A 12,223-nucleotide genomic window follows, 5' to 3' on the forward strand; every position below is an offset into this window, starting at 1 on the left:
AGTCGAACCCCAAAAGGCAGGCACAGCTGACATCCTGGCCGGGAGTACCCACTCCCATGCCAGGGCATAGTACATAATAGCCCTGTTTCACCTGCCTAGTGTCCACTCCTCACTCCAGGAGTGATATATCCTGCATGCAGACCCACCAGCCGGAAGATGGAGGTAGCCAGGCACTCACAGGTGGGGACAAATGATGACAGGAAATAACCAAGGAAGTCATGAATGCCATGGTAACTACCTGGCGGGGGGTGAGCAACAAGGGCTTTCCAGCACAAGTCACAACTTGGGCACTTAGCACAGTGATCAAGAATCTGTCATCCAGGATCCGAGATAAACCTCCCTCCACTCAGTGTGCCTCCTCGGTTTCTCCACTGAGACGCCTCTACTGTAGGCCAAGAAAGTTGATCCTAAAAGCTCACCGCAGAAAGTAGCAAACTAAACCTCCTTCCTGCCTGGGCCCAGAGCCACCCAGGGCCCAGCAACCAGTTCTTATCTCTTCATCCGATTTGTCACACATAAGTGTCATGGTTGAGCCATTGGTTTGTCTCCTCCATTATATTATGAGCCTCTTAAAGGCCAGAAGTGGTTTTTTATCCCTGAATCACCAACATGTAACTGCCCCCTAACAAAGCACTAAGTAATTGTTTACCAAATGACTCATGGATCTGACATTCTTCAAATGAAAACCCCCTAGGAAGGTTTTCTCCAATGGATTAGTCCTGCTTTCCTTTACACTTCACAATATACTTGTTTATTAGATTGTAAATTTCTCAAGGCCAGAAACTCACCTTAATCTATTCAATTGGTGCATAAGTGATTGTTGTTTTTGCAACTACTCTTAATGGCAAGAACTGCAATTACTTCTGCACCAACCTAATATATTCAATGCTTGATCCATAACGGGCTCTACATAAACAATAATATAATTTTTTTTACCACCGTGAAGCCCTCCAACCCTCCCCAAATGCTGTAGGTTGGACATCTCAATCCTATCCTTGTGTAATTCGCTTATGAAATGTAAATGTGGCATTTTTACATTTATTCCTATGAAGTTCCAACAGTCCTTCACTTCAGTTTATGATGATTTTTTTAACCTTTTAACAATAATAATCATTCACATTTTTGTCATTTGTATTTTCAACAAAGTCTTTAAGAACTATATTGAACAAGACACCTATGATTCATAAACTGCTCCTAGTATGAAGTTTTCACATGGGAGGTTTTCAATAACATTTTTAAGATAAAAGAGAAACCTACTAAAAGCAGACTATCTGATAAAATCTTGGCTTCCCCTGCTGACATGTGCAGACTTGAAGACACAAGAAGTAATAAAGGGAACTCTTGCTACTCGGATGTTTTAAATCAGAATGTTGAAACCATAACCCCCTAGAGGTCACCCCTTTCTTGAGAGGTGCCAGGAGGAAAGTAAGAGGCTGAAGAGGGGTTGGCTGAAGGGCACTGGGGCCAGCAGGAAGTCAACCACTGCCCACCCACACCCCAGCTTCACCCTGAGCTACTCACTGCCATCTTGTATGTATTAAGGTTTTGCGTAAGGTTTTGTTTGGGAGAAACTGGTGCCCACAAAAAAGAAAGTGGAAAATCAACCTCCCCATTTCACAGTTGCCCACCTCCTGCCACATGTACCTTGCAAATGACGCTGTCAGCCAGACATCCCAGGGAGCTGCTTATTCATTTTCTTGTGGACAAGATGGGAAAATAGAGTGCAGTTAGGTTGGGTTCTTAGCAGACAATACACTGTGCTGAGATGATTAATGAATTGATTTCAACCTGGAGGGAGATCCCTGGGTTGTATCATAGAACTGTGTGAGATTTTTTCAGTGATTTGAAGGAAACATCAAAGGCATGTGTGCCAGATAAGTAGATGATAAAAAGATGAGACGACTAAGATTAGAGAGTGTCAAAAAAAAAAAAAACACACTCATTTTAAAAAATGGCATTGGCCTAAGAATAGACCAAAAACAAAGGCATACCATGTAACACGAATAAACACCAAGTGCCAATTTTAGATTTTCAAAAACAATTGCAAAAATACAAGATGAGGACATCTGACTTCAGCACTTTTTATTAGAAAGCCAGGAGGTTTATAATTAATAATAACTCCAGCTTTTTAAGTGTGCGCTCTGTGCCACTCAATCTGAGTTCAGAGTGGAGCATAAAAATAAAAGCTAAGGCAAGTTCTGTTTGCATTCATATAAATACAACATTCAAGGCAAGGAAACATCTGACCATAATCTGAACTGGCTGAAACACCAAGTGGGTTTACGGTTTCAATCCCGGATGACACACTGTAAGAGGGACCTTGAGAAACTGGGCCCTGTGCCAACGAAAACAGAATGTTGAAGGCTCCATAAGCCACAATAGTGAAGAAGTGTTAAAGGAAATGGGGATATTCTGTTGAGGAAGAGCAATCTTGGGAGGAACGTGATAGATGTCTTTAAAAATTTGAAACATCCTATTAAAGGGGGATCCTATGTGTTTGGTGTAACAGCAGAAAGAGGAACTATGATCAGGAGGGTGAAGTTTGAGGTAGCAGCCTTGTTTGGTCTTGAGCACCAAAAAATCATCTGACTAGCTTGAGCAAAAAGATACATTGGTTGGAAGAACATGAAGGAGTTCGCCATTTCCTAGTTAGGCCGAGGAACCAGACTGGGGGTCCACAAGAAACAGAGGGCTCCAGAAAGCCTTGATATCAGGAACTTCTTGACCATCTTGCTTAGCACTGCCTCTACAATTAAAAGAATTCCAGCCATTGCCTTTGTGCTTGTGTCACCCTGCTCAAGATTGATGTCGTAGGAGCGTGAATTTCATTAGACATGCATAGGTCACACATCAGTCCCTTGACTGTCCCAGGGAAATGAGAGGAAGTCTGGCAGAAGGATCTTCAAGAGGTCCCTTTGACTTCCACAGGGGGAGGACACCTAGATTTATTTGTCAAACCCAGGCTGGCTCTAGTGGAAAGCAGTTTATTCCCCAAAAGAAAACTATGGTCCTCTTGGGAAGGGAGAATGGATTTAAGGCACCCAAAAAGTGAAAAATGACCATGACGCAGAGCTCAAGATGCAGAATTACTTTCTAAAGACTAAAGTCGTCCAGGACATTGGAGACTGCAAAGGGTGGGAGGGTGAGAGGGAGGTGAGGGTTGAAAAATTACCTATTGGGGACAGTGCTCACTATTTGGGAGATGGGCGCACTAAAATACCAGGCTTCACCACTACACAATATACGCATGCAAGAAATCTGCACTTGTGCCCCCTAAATATATAAAAATAAAATAAAATGGTCCAGGAATGTAATGACCAATGAGGTCACCCTCATTTGAGGTATTCAAGCGTAAGTCACAGGATCAAACAATAGGAGGTATTGTTGGCTGAAGCTTCTATATCTCTAAATAAGTAGTTTTCAACTTGGGAACATGTCAGAATCATGGGAGGAGCTTTTTCAAATTATTTCTGCTTCGATTTCTTTCCTGTTCACAAAGATTCTAATGCCCTTTTACCATTCCTTATTCCCCATTGCCAAAAGAGAACCCGATACAACACCACATCTGAGGTTTCTACTCACTCAGTGCTTTCTGTTGGTGAAATGGCCCAGAAAAAGAGATAGGAGGCTAATCAAGTGGGGAAGTTCTTTTTTATATAAAAATTTTTTGAGTAATAGGAATGTCTACCTTGTAGAGTTAGGCAGCATAAGACATATCTGTTAAAAAATGAAAAGGAACTTGGTTGAAGAAAATTAATAGTTGGAGTTATCTAGCAATGCTGCATATGTTGGCTTCCCTCGGCTACTGTTATTTTGTTTGGAAGGGGTCCAATTTTCCCCTTGCATAAAAGGAGACAAGAGCTGTTTGAAGCCATTAACAGCACCAATAGGAGGGACATTTGAATTAATAACCAGGAGACCAGTCAGCCAGGAGCAATTTTCAGCATAATCTTTTCCTTTGACTTTTGTTGTAAGACTGATATTTTGCTGCATTATATTTGGTCCAACATGCCACAGCAGAGCCAAATAATTTATCTTCCCAACTCTCTTTATTTTTTAAATTGGCCTAAGTAAAATTGTTTAATTTATTTGCATGGCGATCCCCTCTGTGGATCGTGTTAGGCACTGTGAAGTGTTATACCTGAGCATAAAGAATTCCTTGGAAGTTGGCAAGAAATAGTATGTATAAGGGTGTACAAAGGTGCTCTTGAAATAACGCTAAGTGAGCAGAATGAGACAAAAACCATGGATAATACATGAGCTTCCTTTTGTTTCTTTGAAACTAAATCTATACAGAAGTTCATTTTTTTCTTCCTCTATTTTACTCATCCCTACTTGCTAATGTACAACCCCACCTCTTGCAAAGTCTTCTTGCATTGTATTTCTGGAGGCTCCTGGAGGACTTTCACATCTGCTAAGGAGCAAGTCCCTGAAGACGCAATGTGGTCCCCGATGCTGGTTTCCTCTTCTCCAGCTCTGGCCTCCTCGCCCTGAGAGGCATTGCACACAGGTGCACCACCTACTATGCACCCCCATGACGATACAATGGAGCTACCAAGGTGCCAAATCCAGGCCTCTTTCCATGCATAAGTGGAGAGGCAGTCAGTCCTGCCTTTCTCCTGTTTATAAAACCTTCAATGGCTTCCTAAGACCCATGCTTTAACAACAAACCCCTCATCCATCCTCTAGGCGGCCTCACCTCAGTGGCTGGCAGCTACTATTTCCTAGAACTCACCTCTCCTGGAACACCCCAGGGTGCCCCACACCTAACGGCATCACTTTTGACAGCCAGTCCCCTCCCACTGTGGGCGCTGGCCATCTGCCGAGCATAGTGGGCTCAGGGATGAGCAATGATGCCTGTTCCCAGCAGGCTTCTGCTGGTCCTTCTGCCCCAAGCACCACCCCACCCCACTCCAAATCAATTTGTTTGAAAAACATCCACTTTTTCTTCAAAACTTGGCTCTAAGATTTGTTTCTCCGTGAAGTTTTCTGCCTGCTCCCCAGCCCCACAGTGTGTGCACCCCACACTCAGCGTTCCCATAGCACTTTGTTCCTTTTTCCTCTTCCTCTCCGTGGTATTTAGCCTAGCTTCTACTAGCACCTACTTATGTTTGCTTGGCTCCCACCTTCACTAATTCGTGAGCTTTTCCTGGGGAGAGATCTTTTCACCATGGGTAGGGACCTGTCTCCCATCACTTTGGAGTTCCCAACACCCAGCACGGTGCCTGGCCAAGTCTGCATGTCCAGTGAAATAACAAAAATGTAACTAAGAACCAGGAAACTCCACATGGAATCACTGGCATTTCCAAGACCCCCTGGCATCTTTAAAAGTCTGTGTTTCTTTTCTCTTGCTCTAGAGGGCATCTGGCTCCTCTTCTTCTCTGCCTTTCTGTACCCCTTTTCTCCCTTTTCTTTACCTGGGAGGGGAGACACAGGGTGGGCTTGCTTCCTGGCTTGAGCTTCTCTGGGGTTCCAAATCGGGGTACATCTCCACAAGGCACAGCAAACCTACTATATTCAAACTTCCTGCAATTAAGACTCACCCTACATGTTCTGGCCCAGTGGCTCAGTGCTGAACAAGGACATTGGCCAGACAAACACCCATTGCCCTGGGCCCTGGCCTCCCAGAATGGCACAAGATCATGGCTCCCCGGCTCCTCCAAGGATGACCATGTCCACCACGATACTTAACAGTTGCCACACCAACCATGTCTGATCAAAGTGATTCTCACTGTGAATCACTGTGAGACCTGAAGAACAAAGCCTGCACATCCCGGAAGCTGTCTGAGGCTGCTCGGGGCATATTCTCTTTCTCTTTTAAAACACAGACTTGCCTTTGCTACCTTCTGTAGGCTATGTGAGCACAGCCGGATATCCTATTCAAAGGAAGCTTCTTGACTTACTCATGGAGACTGTCACATCTTAGATGACAGAGCCTTCGCCAATGTTCATGTTCAAAACCATCCCACTTGACAGATCTAGGGCTGAGGGAATGTCTAATCTTAGCAGTAAAACTCACATTTATCATATTCCGATGACCAGTTTAGAAGAGAAGACAGCGGCAGTGGAAATATCTCTGGGACCTCTACAACGGATTAACTCAACTGACTGTGGAATGCCAGTGCCTCACCAACTGATATCCAGCTATGAGTGTATTCTCCATCTAAAACTCAAGTGACTCTTAGAAAGGGATCACTGCAGATACCACACAGGCAGAGCATTTGTGCTTCCAATGAGGCTGGCGTGTCTGGCTGTTATCAACACAATTGTCATATGATCGCTTGATAGACAAGCCCAAGCTAACACTGGGCCTAGCCTCTTGGTCACCGTGACTTTAAACCTGGCCTGGAGTTGCCATGATCAGAGCTTACTGAGATTATGTGGTGAGGTCATCTGAGTCAGGAACAGAGCCAGGAAGCAGAGGCTAAGCCATTTGATGGGCAGACCTCTACTCCAGCCACAACATCACTGTCAAAACGAGGTCATGGACAAGTCTAGAATTCACGGTGATCAAAGATGCTCTAAGCACTGTGGCTGAGGCTTTGCCATAATCCCAGGCTTTCCACGAGAAAAGCATATGTAAATGTTTTGACATGGTGTTGGGATATTTCACTTCAGTTTAGTGAGCTTAGGTACTGGCAAGAAAAACCCAACTGTATTTTATTCGAGCTGCTTCTACACACTTTATTTTGTTCTCTTGTTATTTTTCAATAGTGTTAACAAGGGGTGAATTATCTCCTGAACTTGGCACTTGGTTACTTCCCCAAGGCTCAGAACTGTGAAGTGTGAGTTCTCACTCAACAAATACTTCTTGAGCACCTATATGTGCCAGACACTGAGCCCATCCTAGAGACACAACACTGAACACAGCCGAGGGATATTCTGTCTTCGCAGGGATGATAGCCTAGTAGACAGTGTGTCCAACAGGTAAACTTGACCTATTAGTCAAGCTTTTCTGCACAGGACCAAGGCCAGTCTATTCAAATTCTCAGTCACAGGACTAGAAGCATACTCCAAAATGAAAAAAGGGCACCTGTGACCACAGCAGATGGCAGAGCTATGGACTGCCCTGGGATTGAAAGTAGCAGAAAGCAGCAGGAGTTTCAGTTCCAGAATGCCCAGGCTGCCCCTGCTGAAGGTAGTGCCAAACTGCCCCGTTGTGCTATTTTGATTATTATAATTAATTCTAAAAACTACATCTTATAGAAGATTCCCTAAGGACTGGGCCCTCGGCTCAGGGCCTTACCCATGTAATCTGAGCATGGCAGGGCTCCTCTTTACCTGTTTGGCAGGCATCTTCCTGCTTGGCTCAAGAGGAGGGGAAGGGGAATCTGAGCCTTCAGTCTGAATGTCCCTCTGCCAGAGAAGTCATCTAGTTGGCCACCTCCTGCCGTGGTGGCAGGTTCCTCCAGTCTATGAAACAAGGGGGACATTTCTGCACCCACAGAATGCAGAAAACTGCCCAGTTAGCCCCTCTCTGCTGCTAACTCTTCACAATTCAACAGACAGATGCCTTCGGGAGAGTTTCTGGAACTCCAGTGTAAATAAGGTCAGGTGGATCAGAATGTTCTGTAAAGTGTTATAAAACTGTAGAATAATAGCATCATCATCATCATCATTATAAAAGGATAGTGATAACATCAGGCTTGCTGCCTAGAGAGATTCAAGAACAATTACTTTATTTTTCTACTTTTTCTACTATATTTTTATTCTGTCTTTATGGTAGTATAATTCGCATATAATGAACATGTTTTAAGTGTAATGTCTGTCCAATTTTGTTTATTATTTTTGGGCTAACATAAAGTCAAATATATTTTAAAGTACAATAAAATCAAATGGCTATATTTTAACTAATATAAATATGTAGAGCTACAAATTTAATTATGACACGTGTTATGGATTAAATGGTCATGCCCCTCCCCCAAGTGCATATGTTGAAGCCCTAACCCCAAATGTGACAATATTTGGAGATAAGGCCTTTATGGAGGTAATTAAGGTAAAATTAAGTCGTAAGGGTGGGGCCCTAATCCAATAGTGATAATGCCCTCATATAAAGAAGAAGAGACACCAAGAGCTCTCTCACTCTTCACACAAGCACAAAAAAAGAGGTCAAAAAAGAGGTTGTGTAAGGACACAGCAAGAAGGTTTCCACCTACACACCACAAGAAGAGGCCTCAGAATGAAATCTACCATGCCAGCACCTTGATCTTGAGCTTCCCAGCCCGGAGAACTGGGAGGAATAAATGGCTATTGTTTAAGACACCCAGTCTATGGTATTTTGTTAGGGCAGCCTGAGCAGACTAAAACAATAGATTTTGGGCTCAGTTTAATAGTTACACTTGATGATATATGTAGGCAAACCACTTCTCCATTTTTTTGTTGTTTTCTAATAGTGGCTTTTTGCCTATACTCTTTTAATCAATAGGATGTTGATCCTGTGTACTGTAAATGATTTTTAATGTTTTTAAAGTGGCATTATAAATTGTTATATTTGTTTCTTTCTATCAGACACTGATCCAATAAATGCTTGAAAAGGTTGAATATTTGCAAAGATATTTTAGCTTAAATATGGACTTCTTTAAAGTCTGCTTGCAAATTGATTCCATTTGCCAGCCACCATTTCAATGCTGTGGGTAGAAATATGACGAAAATGAGATTAAATCAAAAGCAAGGCTGAACTCACTGCAAATTTTCAAAACTGCATAAAAGACTCCCAAGCAAATATAACCAGAAATTAATTCCATATTATGCTATCTGGAATGATTTGCAGATGAAATTGTGATTTCTATTATAGCTCAAGCCAAAGCATTAGAGTCTGATTGAATGTATACCTAGCCACCGAATCAGACTTGAGGATGGCTTCTCTGAACACATACGAGTAGAAAGTAGAAAGAATAGGGGAAGAAGTGAACTGGACCTGAAGCCCACTCTCAGCCTTCCAGCCCGTGCCTCCTCTCTCTGCTGCCCAGTAAGGCTGCTCCTGGGGACTCCGAGGTCATCCTTGGCTACTGCGTTCCCCACTCCCTTCCCCAGGCTCTGGCCCTTTCCTCCCTCATTCTCCCCATCAAACCTTATCTGCCTGGTGCCATTGGGCTCCAGCTTCCCATTAGGAAACTGAATCTCTGCAGGATATGGATGTCACTGCTCGGGATGGCCCTCCTTCCTGCCTGTCCCACATATGTGTATTGAAACAATGCTCTTGTAAAGAACATGCCTAAACTAAGGGATCATTTTGATGATACCTATTCCAGTCTTTGGTCTCTAGCTGTATTGGTTTCATGGACCCAACACTCATCTTTATCAAGTTTGATTAATTTTTTTTCCACAGGAATATAACATCATAATACTCCCTTAAGGTTTGAGATAACTCAAATAATCACCCAGGGTTACAGTAATACTAGTGCCAATAGAAAGTAATCTTTAAGTATAAACTAAAACCTATTAGCACTTTGAAATCTAAATAAACCTATTTTTTCCTATGTATTGTTAGTAGGTGTTATTATAGAGTTCCTAAAGTTGCCTGTGAGTAGAACAGGAAATAAATTTCTCCCAATGAAAGAATATTGAAGACTTAATGACTGTCCCACAATACCCCAAAAGAGGCATTTCCCCTGAGGTTGAGCTTCCAAAAATGGAAATGCTCCAGAATGTATGGTTTAAGAGAATTTTGATGTGAGACACACACTTTTCTGGAAGAACCTGTAGCTCTTCCTTGTTGGCAGCCCCAAAGGCTATGAATCCCAAGATAGCCTCTGGTTCGGGATTGTTTTGCCATGGAGAAGAGAATGTGACATAAGGATGGCCGCCCATCTCTTCTTTATGGGGCAGTTAGACTCATCCCCTAAGAAAGGCATCAAATCCCCATGATGCCCAGCCCCTGGTCACACCACGCAAGGATGGCAGGCCTCACAGGTCTCTTCCCTGCTGGGAAATGACAACAGTTCTCTCCCCGAAGGTGCGTCTCCCATGCTCACTCTGGAAGCACCCTTTCATCACCTTGCTATAAACTGAAATTCCCAGAAATTAGGATCTGCATCTGTAATTCCATCAGAATCTCCACATAGGTTTGAATTCTAAAATGAGAGAAGGAATCGGCTATGCCTGCTCTTGGTCTCAGCCTCTGAAATAGCTGCCTGCTGACTCATAGTGTAAACACAGGGGTTCATTCCCTTCTCTCCGAAATCTGCTCGCATGCACCCAAAATTATTATTATCTATGTTCAATCATGGAAGCAGGACAAGCTGAAAGACTGCCAGCACAGCCTCTGCCTTTCTTGATTTAAATAAATAGATCTGGCTTTGGGCAGGCTCTTCAGACTGACACACTCTCCAGACGTAAATGTTATTTTATTAAGATATAGGGTGACATAAAAATATTTGTATAATCAATATATCTTGTTCTGCTTTAAAATCTGTGACAGGTCTTCAAGTAATCTCATTTTCACAGATCAAGTAGACTAGTCAGAAGTCTTGATGAATGTTGAGGGAGACATCATGGTAATTTACACTAGATTCACATTATATCCAGTTTCTGTGTGCAAAGAAATGGAAATAAGTTTGTACAAATCTTCCCCCACCTCCATAACCTAAAACACAGGAGACACCTTTAACTATATAATGTAATATTTCCAACAGGATGAGGATGGGCAGTACTTTCACCTTATTGACTTACCTTTAGCTTTTTGATTGGCTGAAGGGACTTCCTCAGAATAGACGGCTATTCTTTGAAATGATCCTCTTCTTAACACAGTTCATTTTAAATATCCTACTTTTCTTAATAGTTTTCAATGCAACCCATCATCAAAGGGAAGGAGTTGATGAAAAGAAATGAAATTGAAACGTGCACCTGGGGAGAAGTGATTGAAGGTTCTTCATTTAAGGGATTGGCTCCTTTTCTCTTATTATACTGTGAAATCTGAAAACATCTCTTGAAATTCTGGTCACTGTCTTCTGGACATCCCAAGGTGCACCATCTCCACAGTTCCTCCCTCCTAGATTATCCCATCCAGTGTGGCATCCAGTGTGGCAAATGGAAAGACTCTTCCCGTGGGCAACTGAAAAGGACACCAAAGAAAGCAGATACAGCCCATGATCAAAGAAGCACATAACTTCAGTTTGGAACATGACTGATAGAAAGATCAATTAGACAATGCACACTAATCAAAGGTAAGCACCTATAGGTGCTATTGTACCAGAAAACAAACACAAAGGCTGAGGCTTTCCAGTGTTTGGGGAAACAGCCTCAATAAAAGGGATCTCAGGAATGGATTCATCCTTCTATCCTTCCTTCCACCCCTTCAACTGAGCCTCTACTACATGCTGGGCACTGTGCCAAAGGCCGGCAACTCGGAAATGAAGAGGCTTGGTTCCTGCCCTCAAGTGGCTTATAGTCCAAGGTGGTGGTGGAGTGTGGGTGGATAGGGAAGTTGTTGAGGGAAGACAAAGAAACGTGCAGTGAAGTTTACCAGAACATGGGGTGTAGGCTGCTGACGGAGCATGAAGGAGGAAGGAGACAAGGACTCTGGGAGTTCAGGAAAGGATGTATCCCGGATAGAGGTGATGCCTAGGCAGAGTCTGGAAAGATGAGTAATAATAAGAGCAAGCATACAGGAAGATACGGGCTGGGCGCGGTGGCTCACGCCTGTAATCCCAGCACTTTGGGAGGCCGAGGCAGGCGGGTCACTTGAGGTAAGGAGTCAGGGGTGCTGGTGGAACACTTGAGGCCAGGAATTCGAGACCAGCCTGGCCAACATGGTGAAACCCCATCTCTACTAAAAATACAAAAACTAGCCAGGCGTGGTGGTGCATGCCTGTAATCATAGCTACTCAGGAGGCTGAGGCAGGAGAATCGCTTGAACCAGGGAGGTGGAGGTTGTAGTGAGCAAAGATAGCGCCACTGCACTCCAGCCTGGGGACTGCAGGAGACTTCATCTCAAAAAAAAAAAATAACAAGATATGGCAGATGCTGCTGCCATCTGTACACACTTTTAGATGTATTAACTCATTTAATTCTCTCAAGACCCCAAGTTTAGATATCAGTACTATCCCCATTTCATGATGCACAGAGAGATCAAGTAACTTGCCCAAGTCAAGCAGCTACATTGGGGCTGAGCTGGAGTTTAAACCCAGGCACTCAGTGACAGCGTCCACTCTCATAACCACGATGCTAAGAGTTTGCCAGACAGGTGGGAAGCAACATTTTTGGAAGAGGGTCAGGGCCATAG

General features: G+C 43.4%; 2 long non-coding RNA genes across 4 annotated transcripts in view; both read right to left on the minus strand.

The window, feature by feature from the left end:
- LOC129534284 (uncharacterized) overlaps nt 1–6,551 on the minus strand; it is a 70,426-nt gene extending 63,875 nt beyond the window's left edge. The window contains exon 1 of the long non-coding RNA XR_008680811.2: nt 6,020–6,551. This is a non-coding gene — a long non-coding RNA (uncharacterized lncRNA). The remainder of the gene's footprint in view (nt 1–6,019) is intronic.
- A 3,776-nt stretch (nt 6,552–10,327) lies between these two features.
- Nucleotides 10,328–12,223, minus strand: part of LOC109027366 (uncharacterized) — a 75,025-nt gene continuing 73,129 nt past the window's right edge. For all 3 annotated transcript variants that reach the window (XR_008680809.1, XR_010134396.1, XR_008680808.1), the window contains 2 exons: nt 10,672–11,053; nt 10,328–10,530 (listed from right to left, as the gene is read on the minus strand). This is a non-coding gene — a long non-coding RNA (uncharacterized lncRNA). The remainder of the gene's footprint in view (nt 10,531–10,671; nt 11,054–12,223) is intronic.

This window comes from Gorilla gorilla, chromosome 5 (assembly GCF_029281585.2).
Source record: "Gorilla gorilla gorilla isolate KB3781 chromosome 5, NHGRI_mGorGor1-v2.1_pri, whole genome shotgun sequence".
NCBI lineage: Eukaryota > Metazoa > Chordata > Mammalia > Primates > Hominidae > Gorilla > Gorilla gorilla.